The following is a 14,438-nucleotide window of genomic DNA, read 5'->3' on the forward strand; positions in this document are numbered from 1 at the left end:
CTGGGCCGACTCAAGTGAAATACAGGATGCCCATCTGTAATACACTGGAAAGCTTTATCTCAAAAAGCTTAAAAATCTACAAGTTGACAAATTTCTAAAATCATATGACCAACCAAAATGAAATCTAGAAAGTTGAGTACCTTAAACAAAGCTGTAGTACACTGCAGTGAGTTCAAATCTTCAGTAAAAATGTTCCCCAAAAAGCAAAGCCTGGAGCCACCTGAATTCAATGTTTAATTCTTCCACCCTTTCAAATAAGACCTCATATGACATTTTTTTTTCAAATTGTTCCACAAAGTAGAAAGGAAACTCGCCAAATCATTCTACTAAGTTAATCAGGATACTAAAACCAGATAAAGATACAACAATAAAGAATGCTATAAACCAATTTCATTGATGAAAATAGGTGTAACATAATCCCAACAACATATTACAAACTAAATTCAAGAACTCCTATATCCTACATTACAAGCAAATGGAATCTATCACAAGAATATAAGTTTAATTAAGAATAGAACTACAAAAAATAGATAAATGAATGAATATAAGATGCCAATCAAGTAATCTTAAGAGTATAAATCACATGATTGTTACCATACATGTGGAAAAGAGAAAGTGTGGCATGTTTTCATGGTAACTATCAATGAGAAATTAAGACCAGATGAAATATCAAAATAATGCAGTTTGCTAATAGCAATTTCATTTCTAACAAGGTACTAAATGATGAACAAATGAGAGCATTACTCTAAAGTCAAGGATGAGGCAATGATGTCCATGCTCTTCACTCTTATCCAACTTTGAAGTCCAAGGCTTCACTCTAGCCACATTAGAAGAGAAAAAGATAATAAAAAATAATTAAAGAAAGAAAGAAGGAAATCAAACTATAAGATTTTATGTAATTTATTAGAAAATTGTAGATGTATCAAACTACATTAGTGAAGTCGCAGGACTCAAAATAAGCAGTAAAATGTCAGTTTTCATATATAATAAAAATAATCTCAGAGCAAAAAAATTGGGAAAAATATCCCATTAATAACAACTCAGAGAAGGTATATAGAAATAAACCCAGACCAAGTGAAATATCTCTACAATGTAAATACAAGACTTTGAAAAGTGAAACCAAAGAAAATACTAGACAGCAGGCATTTCATAACCTTGTCTTTGAAAGGTTAGTATTTTGAAAATGGCTACAGAGCCAAAGGCAATCTACTGACAATATCATTCCCATCAAAATTCCAATGACATAAACCAGCAAAGCATACCAAGAATTCACATGGAAACACAGACAGCACAACGGGGTAAAGAAGCCCAACAAGAACATGCAACTCAAAGTCCGTTTCCAGTTCTTCAGAGCCTCTTTAAATCTTTCAGTTTGATACACAGAGGGCAACATCAGCTTTCCATCTCAGACAATGTGGTTTGCAGCCATAAATACTTAACTAGAATCTTCTATGCCATTTATGACTGTACTTAACATGTGAAATCCCTAGTTTGTTGGCATCGTGATGTGTTCCTCTAGTAGCCCAGAAATTATATAATAGATATGGCTACTCTTGCAATGGCTCTGTATGACAAGACTCATCATTTTTGTCATTTTGGATGTGTTCCTAATGACTGATTTTCCTTCTCACGGTTGTGTCATCTTAGTCCATCTCTCCACACTTGCTAATTGTCAAGTTTTGTTTCATATTCTGCACATCTTATTTCTCATGTGTGAGATACATATAAGACATGAAGAACACAAGCTAATACATACCTTACTGCATTTTATTGGCTGTGTGGGATTTGTGTGACAACAATCCATAAAACACAAAAATAAATCTGTTTTGAGAGCTTCTGGAAAATACTTTTTCTCGTGACAAAACTCTGTGTGTGTGTGTGTGTGTGTGTGTGTGTGTGTGTGTGTGTGTAGAACATTGCTCCCTTCTTTGTCTTTGGAGCTTCTTTGCCTGTAAGGCCTTGATGCTTGGAGGAAAGTATCATGTTGCAAATGTATGGAATGACTTTCTCAGAAGAGAGAACATGGAAAGTTGAAATGCTTAGGTTTGTAGATGTTGTTGTCAACATTGAAAATCTCAAGTATAACTATAAATATATCATTGTTTGGGGGACCATTGGTCTTTACATTCTAAAGTTCCTAAATATTTCCATATGAGATAGTTCAAACATTGATTTCATTGTTGTCTTAGTAATCTTGGAAACTGAAGGCATTTATTGAATGTTCTTGGGAAGGCCATCAGATTGATCCCTACTGAATCTTTAAGGTACCGATTCTTGCAAAGGAATGCTGTGAGTATTGTTACAGATTCACATGATCAGAATTAGTGGTGAAAATTTAAACTATACTTGAATATGATTACTGAGTCTTCTCTATCTTTTACAAAGAGCAACCTCATAGCAATCTACAATAATAATTTGAACATCAACATTTAAAGGTAGCATAAGAGTTTAGAATATAATTTGAAACTCATTTTTGATCATTTAAAAACAAATCTACCTGAATACCCAGCAATACCACACTTGTTCTAGAGCCCACCTACAGTAGCAAGACAGGGCATCAAGTGAGGGGCATGGTCACTCAGTCAAAACTCTGATACATAATTGGTGCTGTCTGAAAGAACTGCAGCAATGGAAATGGAGAAGTGCCTGAGGAAAGAAGGTCCAGGGAGTGGCCCAAAGTGGGATCCAGCTCAAGGGGAGGTTCCAAGGCCTGACACTATTACTGAGGCTATGGAGTGCTCACAAAAAGGGACCTATCATGACTGCCTTCTGAAAGACCGAACAAGCAGATGAAATAGTCAGATATAGATATTGGCACCCAACCAATGAAAAGAATCTACTGGTGCCTGTGGTTGAATTGGGGAAAAGCTGGAAGAAACTGAGGAGGAGGGTGACCCTGTAGGAGGACCAGCAGTCTCAATTAACTTTGCCCCCGCGCCCCAGATCTCTCAGAAACGGAATCACCAACCAGGTAACATACACCAGCTGATATGAGGCCCCCAACACATATACAACAGAGGGCTGCCAGGTCTGGGTTCATTCAGAGAACATGCACCTAACCTTTAAGAGTCTGGAGGCCTCAGCGAGTTTAGAGGACTGATGGAGTAGGGGTGGGGACATCCTTGGGGAGACAGCATGGAAGGGAAATGGAATGGGATGTGGGACAGTCAGAGGGTGGACTGAGAAGGGAATAGGAACTGTATTTTTAAAAAGAAAAATAAATACATAAATAATAAATAATAATAATAAAAATGTGCTAAAAATACATAGTTATGAATGTAATTTTCAGTTGTTATGTCATGTTTAACAGCTCTCAGAAAACATCCCAGATCTCACTATTGATTTTCTTCAACTTAGCATGGGATTACATCCTGCTGAGCATACTACATATTAAAACTACATTCAATATAACTAATTTATAAAGCACCATGGCTCAGTATAACTTAGTCTCAGTACAATTATACTACTTTATACTTAGGATTAACCAACTAAGAGCAAGATATGTTGTAAAAAGGAAGAAGAAAAGAAGGAAGGAAGGAAGGAAGGAAGGAAGGAAGGAAGGAAGGAAGGAAGGAAGGAAGGAAGGAAGGAAGCTGTATCATACTCTTATTTAATAATATACTTTAAAGGAAAAGAACAAAGGTTTTATAAGTAAGCCCATTTTACATAATTTTAAAATCAAAAACTCTAGTTAAAAACCTCATGTCAGGAACTCTCTGTATTTTCATACATTAGTTTCATGGGTAGGTTATATTCTTGGGGGAATCATATCTATCTCCTGAGAGCCAGAAACAATATTCCTAATCTCATATCTGTTAGCTAAGTAGCTGCCTTAAATTTCATTGAAGGTGTGGTTTTGAAACAGAGGCAAAAAAAAAAAGTTCAATATCTGAAATTAGTGGCTCAGGACATCCTGTGAGAAATTTTCAGCACTATTTCCATCTAACATTTGCTGATTAAACTAAATTAACTTTTATGGAGCATAAATATGATAGACTTCAGATCTAGACATGTTTTACTTTATGCATGGTAAACTTGAAAAACGTGAAAAAAAAAACTTCTCGATCCTCATTTTGAGTAGAAGGAATTTGATTTTCTGTCTTGCCTACACCAAGACAAAGCAGAGCCTCCCATGATGCTGAGTGATTAGAATGGGATTCTGGCACATATTCCACAGCACTCCTGCATCTCCTATGAGAATAGACCATCATGTCATTCAGAAAGAAATGAATCTCAAAGTTTCCATAGGGTATTGGTCTTCTGTAGATAAACAAACCAGCACTGTTTCTACATTTGTCTTAGTAATACTTACTGAAAGTTTTTTTTTAAAGTAAATGTATAAAGCCATGAACATATATGTGAAGTTCTTATCTATAAAGAGGGTGGTAAGCAAGAAAATTCTTGATACTCTTCTTGATGCTCTGATGAAAGAAACTTAAGGATGAAAGGTTTTATTTAGCTTGTGGTTATTAAAAGAATATGGTCTCTCATGTTGGAGAAGGCATGGACAGGCAGCAGAAGAAAATGTCAACTGGCCATATGGCATCCATGGTCAGGAAGCCAAAAGCTGAATTCTGATGCTCATCTCTTTTTGTATTCAGTTGGTCTGGAACACTGTCCTATAACAGGATGTCACCAACACATTCACATTGGTTTTCCTTCCTCGGTTGAACATTTCTGAAAACATTCTCCTAGATACACCTGAAAGCTTCATTTCTCGGATACTTGTAAATGAAATTTTAAAAACAATATTATCAATTAATCCATCGCAATTTAATCCCCAGTTTAATTTTATAACAAAATATACATAACATAAACTTTCAATAGTAACCATTTGAACATATAGTTCAGTGGCATTTGGAACATTTGTAAAACATAGCAACATAAAGACCGTCAATCTCCCAGTTAATTTCATTCTTGTAAAACTGGAAATGTGTGTTCACTTCTTTCCTGTCTCATTCAGCTAAGACCATCATCATCATTCTTGTTCATGCCTCTGAGCTTGATGAAATCCCTCAATAACATCCCTCTGTATCTGGCTTTTCCCCCTTGCAACAATGTTTCCAACATTCACCCATTTCACAGAATGGGTCCAGTGTGTAGCTATACATGTCTTCTTGATCTATTATTTTGTTGGTGAACATGGGTTTTGTTCTACATCTTAGCTGCTGTGCATGCTGCTGTTGGGTATAAATTTAAAAAATATTTTAAGATTATATTTTCTTTCCCATCTATAATATTCTTGAACATAATGACTAAAATAGGTAAAAAAGCAACTTAAAAAAGACAAAATATAATCTTGGAAAAATTATATATAGAAAAGTGATTTTCTTCCCTTTCCTAAATGCATGCAATTGCACAAGCGCACACGCACACACACACACACACACACACACACACACGCCAACAGAGAGAGACAGAGACGAGAGAGAGTTGAAGGGACAGAAAAAGAAACAATGACATTCTGGACACTTCTTTCCCTGGATCATCATTCCTTTTCAAGAACAACACGATGATGTGTTAAAATCACCACGTTTGTTCTTCCCCATATGGAGTTCAGACTTTCCATCTACCTTAGTTCATTTTACCTTAAACCAGAAAGATGTTTAGGTATAACAAATTATCATTTATCGCATCAGACAAATGTCAAGTTCAAAGGTCAGGATTTACTGGTGTCTAATATTACATAAGGCTTTCATTTTGTCTTGGCACATCACATATTACTTCAAGTCAAAGGGAAGAAGTTTATCCCTTCATAAATACACTTATTTTATGCCAGTCTTACCCTATTTTTCACTCATTCTTTGAAATCCAAAAAGTTCTCTTAATTGCTTTCTATATTTTCCTCCATTTCCTTATATATGCACATATACATATTTATAAAATATGCAATGTATACTCCATATAGGTCATACTGATGACCATTGTATCAACTGCATTTATATACCAAAAATTGTATTTCATTTCACAGTTTTCATTATTCTTCATTAAAACTTCATAAACCTTGAATAACCATAGATTATTCAGATTCTCTTGTGTCCTTCTGCATACATAAGAATCCAGTACTTGGCAATTATAAGTGATGTTGAAATGTTTGCACATGAATTTTGTATTGTTGGGAGTCTTTCTGTAGTGTGAATTCCTCAAAGGGACATTTCTGGGAGAAAATGAAAATTCATCTATAGTTTTGTAAGATATTGCCAAATCTCTTTCCCAAAGCTGCAATAACTTTAAAATTTTTGCCAATATAGTGGGTGAAAAAATTATATCTCAATTTAGTTTTAATTTGCATTTGAAAAATCTCATAAATTTCAACTTCATTTTAATATATGCCTACTGCACTGAACACATGTAGTCCTTACTTTTCTGTATTATTTTCTAACTTTCTATAGAAATTCTGAAATTTTAAAAATGTTTTCAAAGTTGTTTTTGTATTAAGGGCATCAAACTTCCTCTTTGACACATTATAAACATTGCTTTCTAAGTTTTTCACTTGTCTTTAATCTTTGTTAATAAAACTCTTGCAATAAAAGCTGTTTTACTTTTAATTATATGTGATGAAATATATTAAAATTTACTTGTACTGAGTCAATACCCTGAATCATGTAGACAGTTTGACCCTAAATATAAGTTATAGATAATAGTTTCATTTTTACTTCAGAATCCTGTGGTTTCATATCATGACTTTGGCCCAGGAAAAGAACTGGATAGAATATTGGGTAACTTGAAACAACTCTGCAATTATTCACATCAAAACCGTTTGATTCGTGAAATGGAATTTATGCATTAATTATGTGGTATATCTTATAAATAGACCTACCTCTTTGCAGACCTTTCATCCTGGCCGTTTCTATCCCATTGTCTTTCCTACTCACTTGTGAGACATCAGTTGCTTTAGAATAGAAGCTTCCCAATCATTTTTACTCTGTGTGAGAGCTAATTCTGCTTCACGGTTCTTCATTTTCTACATTTTCTTGCCACTTCTGGATGTTTATTTCTCCATATGGATTTATATCAACTGCATAACTTTGTGAAAAGGTTGTTTTTATGCTCTTTGGAATCACATAAACTTTATGAATTTTTTCAAGATTGTTTTCACTTATAATGTCTGAATATGCCAAGCAAAACAAACTCACTATCTTCTTTTATTTTAAGTTTGCCTTTTAATGTACGCTGGGTGTGTGTGTGTATGTGTGTGTGTGTGTGTGTGTGTGTGTGTGTACATATCTTTGTATTGGTTTTCAAAGAGAAATTGAGAATTATCATAAAAAAGATCCTTGGCATTCTTGCAGAACATTTGTAAGGAAATGCCAGAACAACTGTGTGCATAGTAGGCGCCAAAGTAGTAACATATCATGTTGAAGAGAAACTACCTTATAGATGGAGCTGATCTTGAATTCTTGGGAGTAATCCAGAACAAGGTCAATAGAAAGAAGATAGGCAGAGAAGAGTTGCACAAAACTGTCCAACACATGATGTCATTCCTGTCCGGTCCAGCTGGAAACCTAAAATCTTCTGAGAGGCCAAGCAGAGTCATGAGAAAACAGTGGCTTTCATTTAGGTGGCAGCTGTTAGGGAAAAGCCACAAGCAGAGGGAAGAAATGCTTAAGAGTTTTACTACACAATCAGTCACCATACATCCTAAGTATTTACTGCAAACCTTAGGAGGCTAGGTTGTTTAATATTTGATAATATAAATGCTTAGGCTGGATAAGCATCACACAGTATATGTATATACTAAAATACCATATGACACTTAATATATACGCTCTATGCTTTTAGATGTGTTAATATAAAAAATTTGAACACTTCACATTGATTGTTATAATATTATTTACCCAACAATGAAACAAATATTTTAAAGTGAACTAAGTGAAAGCTCTGTAGACAGAGATGCATCTGCTTCTGCCTCTTGAGTCCTGGGACTAAAGATGTGTCTCACCACTCAATCATCACCATAGAGTCTTTATCCAGCAACTGATAAGAACAGACACCCAACGTTAGTTGGAGCTGGGGGAATCCTGCAGAAAAGGGAAGGAAAGACTGTAGGAGGCAGAAGGGTTGAGGACACTATAAGAACATTGCACAAAGAATCAACTAGCAGGGCTCATGGGTGATCACTGAGACTGAACCCTGATCACTGAACCCTGTGATCACTATCACAAGAACCCTGGATAGATCTAAGCTAGGCCCTTTGCATACATATCATGGTTCTGTAGCTTGGTGATCTTGTGGGACCCCCTAAAAATGGAAGAGGGAAATGTCTGAGTCTTTTGACTGCTCTTGAGACACTTTTGCTCACACTCTGTTGCCTTGTCCAGTCTTCCTCTGAGGGTATATGTTCCTAACCTTATTGTAACTTGTTAGGCAGAGTTCAGTTGATACACCTGAGAAGCAGACACTCTTCTGAAGAGAAATGGAGGAGGAGAGGATCAGGAACAGAGAGGGGATAGGCGAGATGGACTGGGAAGTGTGGAGGGAGGGGAAACTGCAGCTGGGATGTCATAGATGAGAGAAGGATAAATTAATAATAATAAAATAATTAATAATAAAATCAAAAGAAAGCAAGCAAAAATGCAGTGAAATGTAATGAATCAAATTTAACAGCAATCCAGAACTCACAAGGCATTTTAGTAAAATCTTGGAGAATACCTCATGCTCCTTGTGGGAAGTAGTGGGAGGAATGATGTTTTGATTATATATACCACTTTAACTTTAGTTAGTTTACCTAAATTTTAGTGAAGGTGAAATCCCCTGTGGGTTCCTAGGTTATATCAACCAATTAGAAATATTCTCATAAACCTCATCTGAATACTAGCTTACAGTTAACTCAAGGGTGGTGTTTATTGTGATGGACAGGTGTTCTTAAGAGATATTCATGTTGCTGCAAAGCTCTGGTTTTGGACCCTGTTAATGAAAAAGTACTTTTTATAAACTGACATCTGATTCATTGGACTAAGTAAGTCAAATCTTAGCTCGCCTAATGTAGGAATCAGGTATCATCCAAGGGATGAAGGTAAAGATACAGTAAAAAGAGACTAATAAAAGAGAAATTCTGTCTGTCCCTGTTAGAATTGGTGCATGTTTTTTTTCTCCTATATGTTATGGAGGAACTATATGTTCTTAAAACTCCTGACTCTGGAACTCACACTAGTAGCCTCACGGTTTCTCAGAAAGGTACTTCTAGCTGATAAGTACAGTGTTTGCTCCCCTTGGCTCTCTGTCTGTCAGAATTGAACTGCCTTGCTGAATTTCCTGGTTCTATAGCATTCACGTGGCCTATCTTGATACTTCTCAGCTTCTTGAGTAACAGAAGATAGATTACCTAATAAGGTCTGTAATATCACCTACTGTTTCCATATCAATGACTCTCTCTGACCTATAAAGACACCCTTCTTTTAAAGAATCAACTATGTCATCATTAAGCAAATTTGTATATCTAAGGCCATGTAAATGAAGATATATGTGTATGAGGCGTTCTTTCTTTTTTTTTTCCCATTGGTTTGAGTATTTGTATTTTTTTTATTGGGTATTTATTTCATTTACATTTCCAATGCTATCTCAAAAGTCCCCCACACTCTCCCCCACCCACTCCCCCACCCACCCACTCCCACTTCTTGGCCCTGTCATTCCCCTGTATTGAGGCATATAAAGTTTGCACAAACAATGGGCCTTTTTTTCCACTGATGGCCGACTAGGCCATCTTCTGATACATATGCAGCTAGACACAAGAGCTCCCGAGGGTACTGGTTAGTTCATATTGTTGTTCCACCTATTGGATTGCAGATCCCTTTAGCTCCTTGGGTACTTTCTCTAGCTCCTCCATTGGGGGCCCTGTGATCCATCCAATAGCTGACTGTGAGCATCCACTTCTGTGTTTGCTAGGCCCCGACACAGTCTCACAAGAGACAGCTATATCTGGGTCCTTTCAGCAAAATCTTGATAGTGTATGCAATGGTGTCAGCATTTGGAAGCTGATTATGGGATGGATCCCCGGATATGGCAGTCTCTAGATGGTCCATGTTTTCGTCACAGCTCCAAACTTTGTCTCTGTAACTCCTTCCATGGGTGTTTTGTTCCCAATTCTAAGAAGGGGCAAAGTGTCCACACTTTGGTCTTAGTTCTTCTTGCGTTTCATGCATTTAGCCAATTGTATCTTATATCTTGGGTATCCTAAGTTTCTGGGCTAATATCCACTTATCAGTGAGTACATATTGAATGAGTTCCTTTGTGATTGGGTTACCTCACTCAGGATGATGCCCTCCTGGAAATCAGTCTGGCAGTTCCTCAGAAAACTGGACATAGTACTACCGGAGGATCCCGCAATACCTCTCCTGGGCATATATCCAGAAGATGTTCTAACCGGTAAGAAGGACACATGCTCCACTATGTTCATAGCAGCCTTATTTATAATAGCCAGAAGCTGGAAAGAACCCAGATGCCCCTCAACAGAGGAATGGATACAGAAAATGTGGTACATTTACACAATGGAGTACTACTCAGCTATTAAAAAGAATGAATTTATGAAATTTCTGAGGGATTCTTTCTAAATTGAGGAAGAATGAATTTATATTCTGCCAGTAATGTTAATAATTATCATTAACATGTATTGCATAAATGTTGAAATATATGCAAGTTATAATAACCATTTGGACTACTATATACTGTGAGCTTACCTATCCATCTTGATGGTAATGACATTAAAGTTTTGAGATACAAAGAAACTTGCCTGAGACAACACAGGAAGCAAAGTTATCCTTAGCTATGTAACAAGTTCTAGGCCAGCATGGGCAGCATGAAGCCATGTAACAAACCAACTACTTAATTAATGAATTTAACCCAATTTGATTCCAGAGACCAAGTGCCTAATCAGTGGGCCTTCATTTCTCATTTCTTTATTGCATTTGGCTAAGCAGAGGTTCACCGTTTTCAAAAGAAAATGTAAAACAAATGAAGACCCTTGAAGAAAGGCACTATGGATTCCTTTTTAAATAAGAGTTAGAGTGAAAAGAACATGCAGGACTTAGCCTTTCCTCCAAAGGATGAAGGAATATTTGCCAAACACTGAACTGCATGTTTTAGTGACAGTGATTTAAGAGCCATTTTGAGAAACTTTTCTGTCCTAGAAAAACATGACTCATCATCAGGTCACTGGTTCCTGTCTTCTCTATTCTAAGACAAGAGTTCATGACATCAGAACGACTAACATAATTGTGTGGAAAAAATAAGAGGATGTGGAAATCATGCCAACAAGTTTTTAACTTGCTTTAGTTTAGAGGACAGTTGTTTCCCCACAACTTTTCCTAAGTTTGTCATTCTTTTCTCCAAAGGCACTGCTAACAAGATCTCTTAATATTGAAGTGATTAATCTGTGCTGTATAATGTCTTCTTTTTTCAATGGATGTTTGTTGTATATTGCCAAAATGCAATAAAAGAAAATTAAAATTAGCAAGGAGGCATAATTTATGGGACTTTATTCCTCTGAAGAATGCTTTTAAATAACCTGCAATCAAAACAGCGTCATCTAAAGCATTTTGGAATCACACATTGATTTTTAATAAACGGTGTGGATAAGATAGGTTATGCTAAGACTTTGTTAGCATAGTGTAAAGAGATGGCTTCCAGGGGAGGTAACGAAGCATCATTCATCATTTACATAGCATCACACACCACACGTCTGGCTGAGCTGAGAGAAAGGACACTTGGGAATGACTCAGATTTATGAAGGTGGAGAATTAAAATCAAGCCCACTCTGAAACACAGATGGACTTTGACTTAACAGAAAAGGATGGTCACACCAACTGTGGACAGCGGTCACAGCCAAGTAGTGCAGTGTGTTCTACCCTCTTGATCCTTGAAAAACCATGCTCCTATACATGTTTTCTTATGTCATCTGTAGATGTCATGGATTCACTTGGGACCAAATCCAGATATTTGTTGACCGTCCAAATAGAGGACAATCTGTCTCTCTGTCTGTCTTTCTGTCTCTCCCTCTCTACCTCCTCCCCCACCTATCTCACACATACACACAAACACACAAACACACACACACACACACATTCACACACACATACACACACGCTCATGAGTGTTAACTAAAGAAGATACATTTTTTTAAGCTTTGCAAAGCTAAAAAATGGCTAAGGTACATGATGTACTGGAATGAAATTCAGAGGCTCAGGATAGGAATCACTGGTATTTCAGAAGACAAATAGTAGTTCTGGAGTGGGAGACAGCTGATGGGTTTAATGTGTCAGGGACAGAGGGTGAGCATGTAACCATAAAATCAGTTCAAGCAAAAGGGAAAACTTTGTGTGTGTATCTCCAAGTTTTGACATATAATTTTATTGCAGAGTACTACACAATTCATAAACATAAAGCATATTGAATTTTTACAAACTAAACCCAATCTATCAAGATAAAGAAAATTGACAGCACCCAGAAGCTGTGCTCAGGCTATCTTCCAGTCACCATCCCCCAAGGATAAGCTTTTGTGGCTGGCTCTTTTCACTCAACAGTATTTTTGCAAAATAAAATTTGTCTTGATTAGAGCATAATTTGCAGATACTTAATTCTCATTATAGTAGTATATGTTATTTTTTTAACACAAAACTCAAGTTTTGTGGTAAGACTTTAGAAGAAAAATGATAACAAGTTCATGTCTCCTCCTTGGCTTTTCCCACAGGATTCTTTCTCCATCCTCTCAGGTCAGAGCTGGAAGTTTTTCTCTAATGGTTCTAATCTCTTTATCAATTATAACTGTTTCCTCAGCACCAGATTAAACATTCTTCTTTTCCAAAACTTTATTCATCAAATAAACTATCACCTTCAAACTTAGTCCTATTCAGTCTCTCATGAAATCTAAGACACAAGGAGAATGCAGTCAGATTGTTTGTAAAATGTCACAAGACCTAGTTCATATTATAGTCCTCTAAATACTCTTCTCGAAAGCCTCAGGAGCTGGGCTCTACCCACATATCTCTCAGAGGTCTTGGCATGCAAGTTGTCACAAGCAGAACCCATTAAACTGTACTCATAACAACCAGTAGCATTTCAAGCCTAAATTTCCAATAACTTCCAAATTCCTCACATAAAAGAGTTCCAATGGCCTACAAACCAGGTGGTCATGCTTGTTATAGCAATTACCCAGCTCCCAAGTAGGCAATTCTATGTTAGTTTAAGTTTCTGGGGGGAAAAAAAAAACTCTTATCAGAATAATGTACAGGAGAAGGATTTATTTGACTTACAATTTCAGGTTGTGGTAGACAATTACAGGGAACTCATGGTACCAGAACTTTGAGGGAGCTTGTTCTCTAAGCAAACAAGTTTTCTCAAGTGCTCATTCCACTTGCTCTACTCCTGTTGTTGAAACTCTCCTTCTAAAGAATGTTTGCATCAAGAGTAGCCATGTCTTCTCCAATGAACTAAGATTATCAAAACCCAGGCAAGACCAAGACCAAGACCAAGCTAAAGCAAATGATTGACACTTCCTTACCAGGTGATTTTTTTTTCTCTTTTTTTAAATTGGGTATTTATTTCATGTACATTTCCAATGCTATCCCAAAGTCCCTCACCTGCTCCCCCACCCACCCACTCCCACTTCTTGGACCTGGCATTCCCCTGTACTGAGTCATATAAAGTTTGCACAACCAATGGGCCTCTCTTTTGACTGATGGCTGACTAGTCCATCTTCTGATTCATAGGCAGCTAGAGACACGAGCTCCGGGTGTGTGGGGGTACAGGTCAGTTCATATTGTTTTTCCACCTATAGGATTGCAGCTCCCTTTAGCTCCTTGGGTTTTTTCTTTTTTTCTTTTTTTTTTAATTACGTATTTTCCTCAATTACATTTCCAATGCTATCCCAAAAGTCCCCCATACCCCCTCCCACTTCCCTACCCACCCATTCCCATTCTTTTGGCCCTGGCATTCCCCTGTATTGGGGCATATAAAGTTTGCAAGTCCAATGGGCTTCTCTTTCCAGTGATGGCTGACTAGGCCATCTTTCGATACATATGCAGCTAGAGACAAGAGCTCCGGGGTACTGGTTAGTTCATCATGTTGTTCCAACTATAGGGTTGCAGATCCCTTTAGCTCCTTGGGTACTTTCTCTAGCTTCTCCATTGGGAGCCCTGTGATACATCCAATAGCTGACTGTGAGCATCCACTTCTGTGTTTGCTAGGCCCTGGCATAGTCTCACAATTGAGTCGAAATTTTAAAAGAAGCAGCACAGCGAGCATGACCTTCAAAACTCCTGGCCAATCTCAGAGTTCTTCCCTGTATGTACCACCACCTGAACTTCCCACCAGTTCCCAAGACAATAATTCCAGCTACTCAGTTAATTCCAGCTCAACTCAGGAGCCTGTAAGGGGACCTGCTGCAGACCAGGCACAGCCGCCGTTCTCTGAGGGAGGCAGCGATGGCAGTGAGATCAGCAGTT

This window comes from Mus caroli, unplaced genomic scaffold (genome assembly GCF_978045245.1).
Source record: "Mus caroli unplaced genomic scaffold, Mus_caroli_1 scaffold_20, whole genome shotgun sequence".
NCBI lineage: Eukaryota > Metazoa > Chordata > Mammalia > Rodentia > Muridae > Mus > Mus caroli.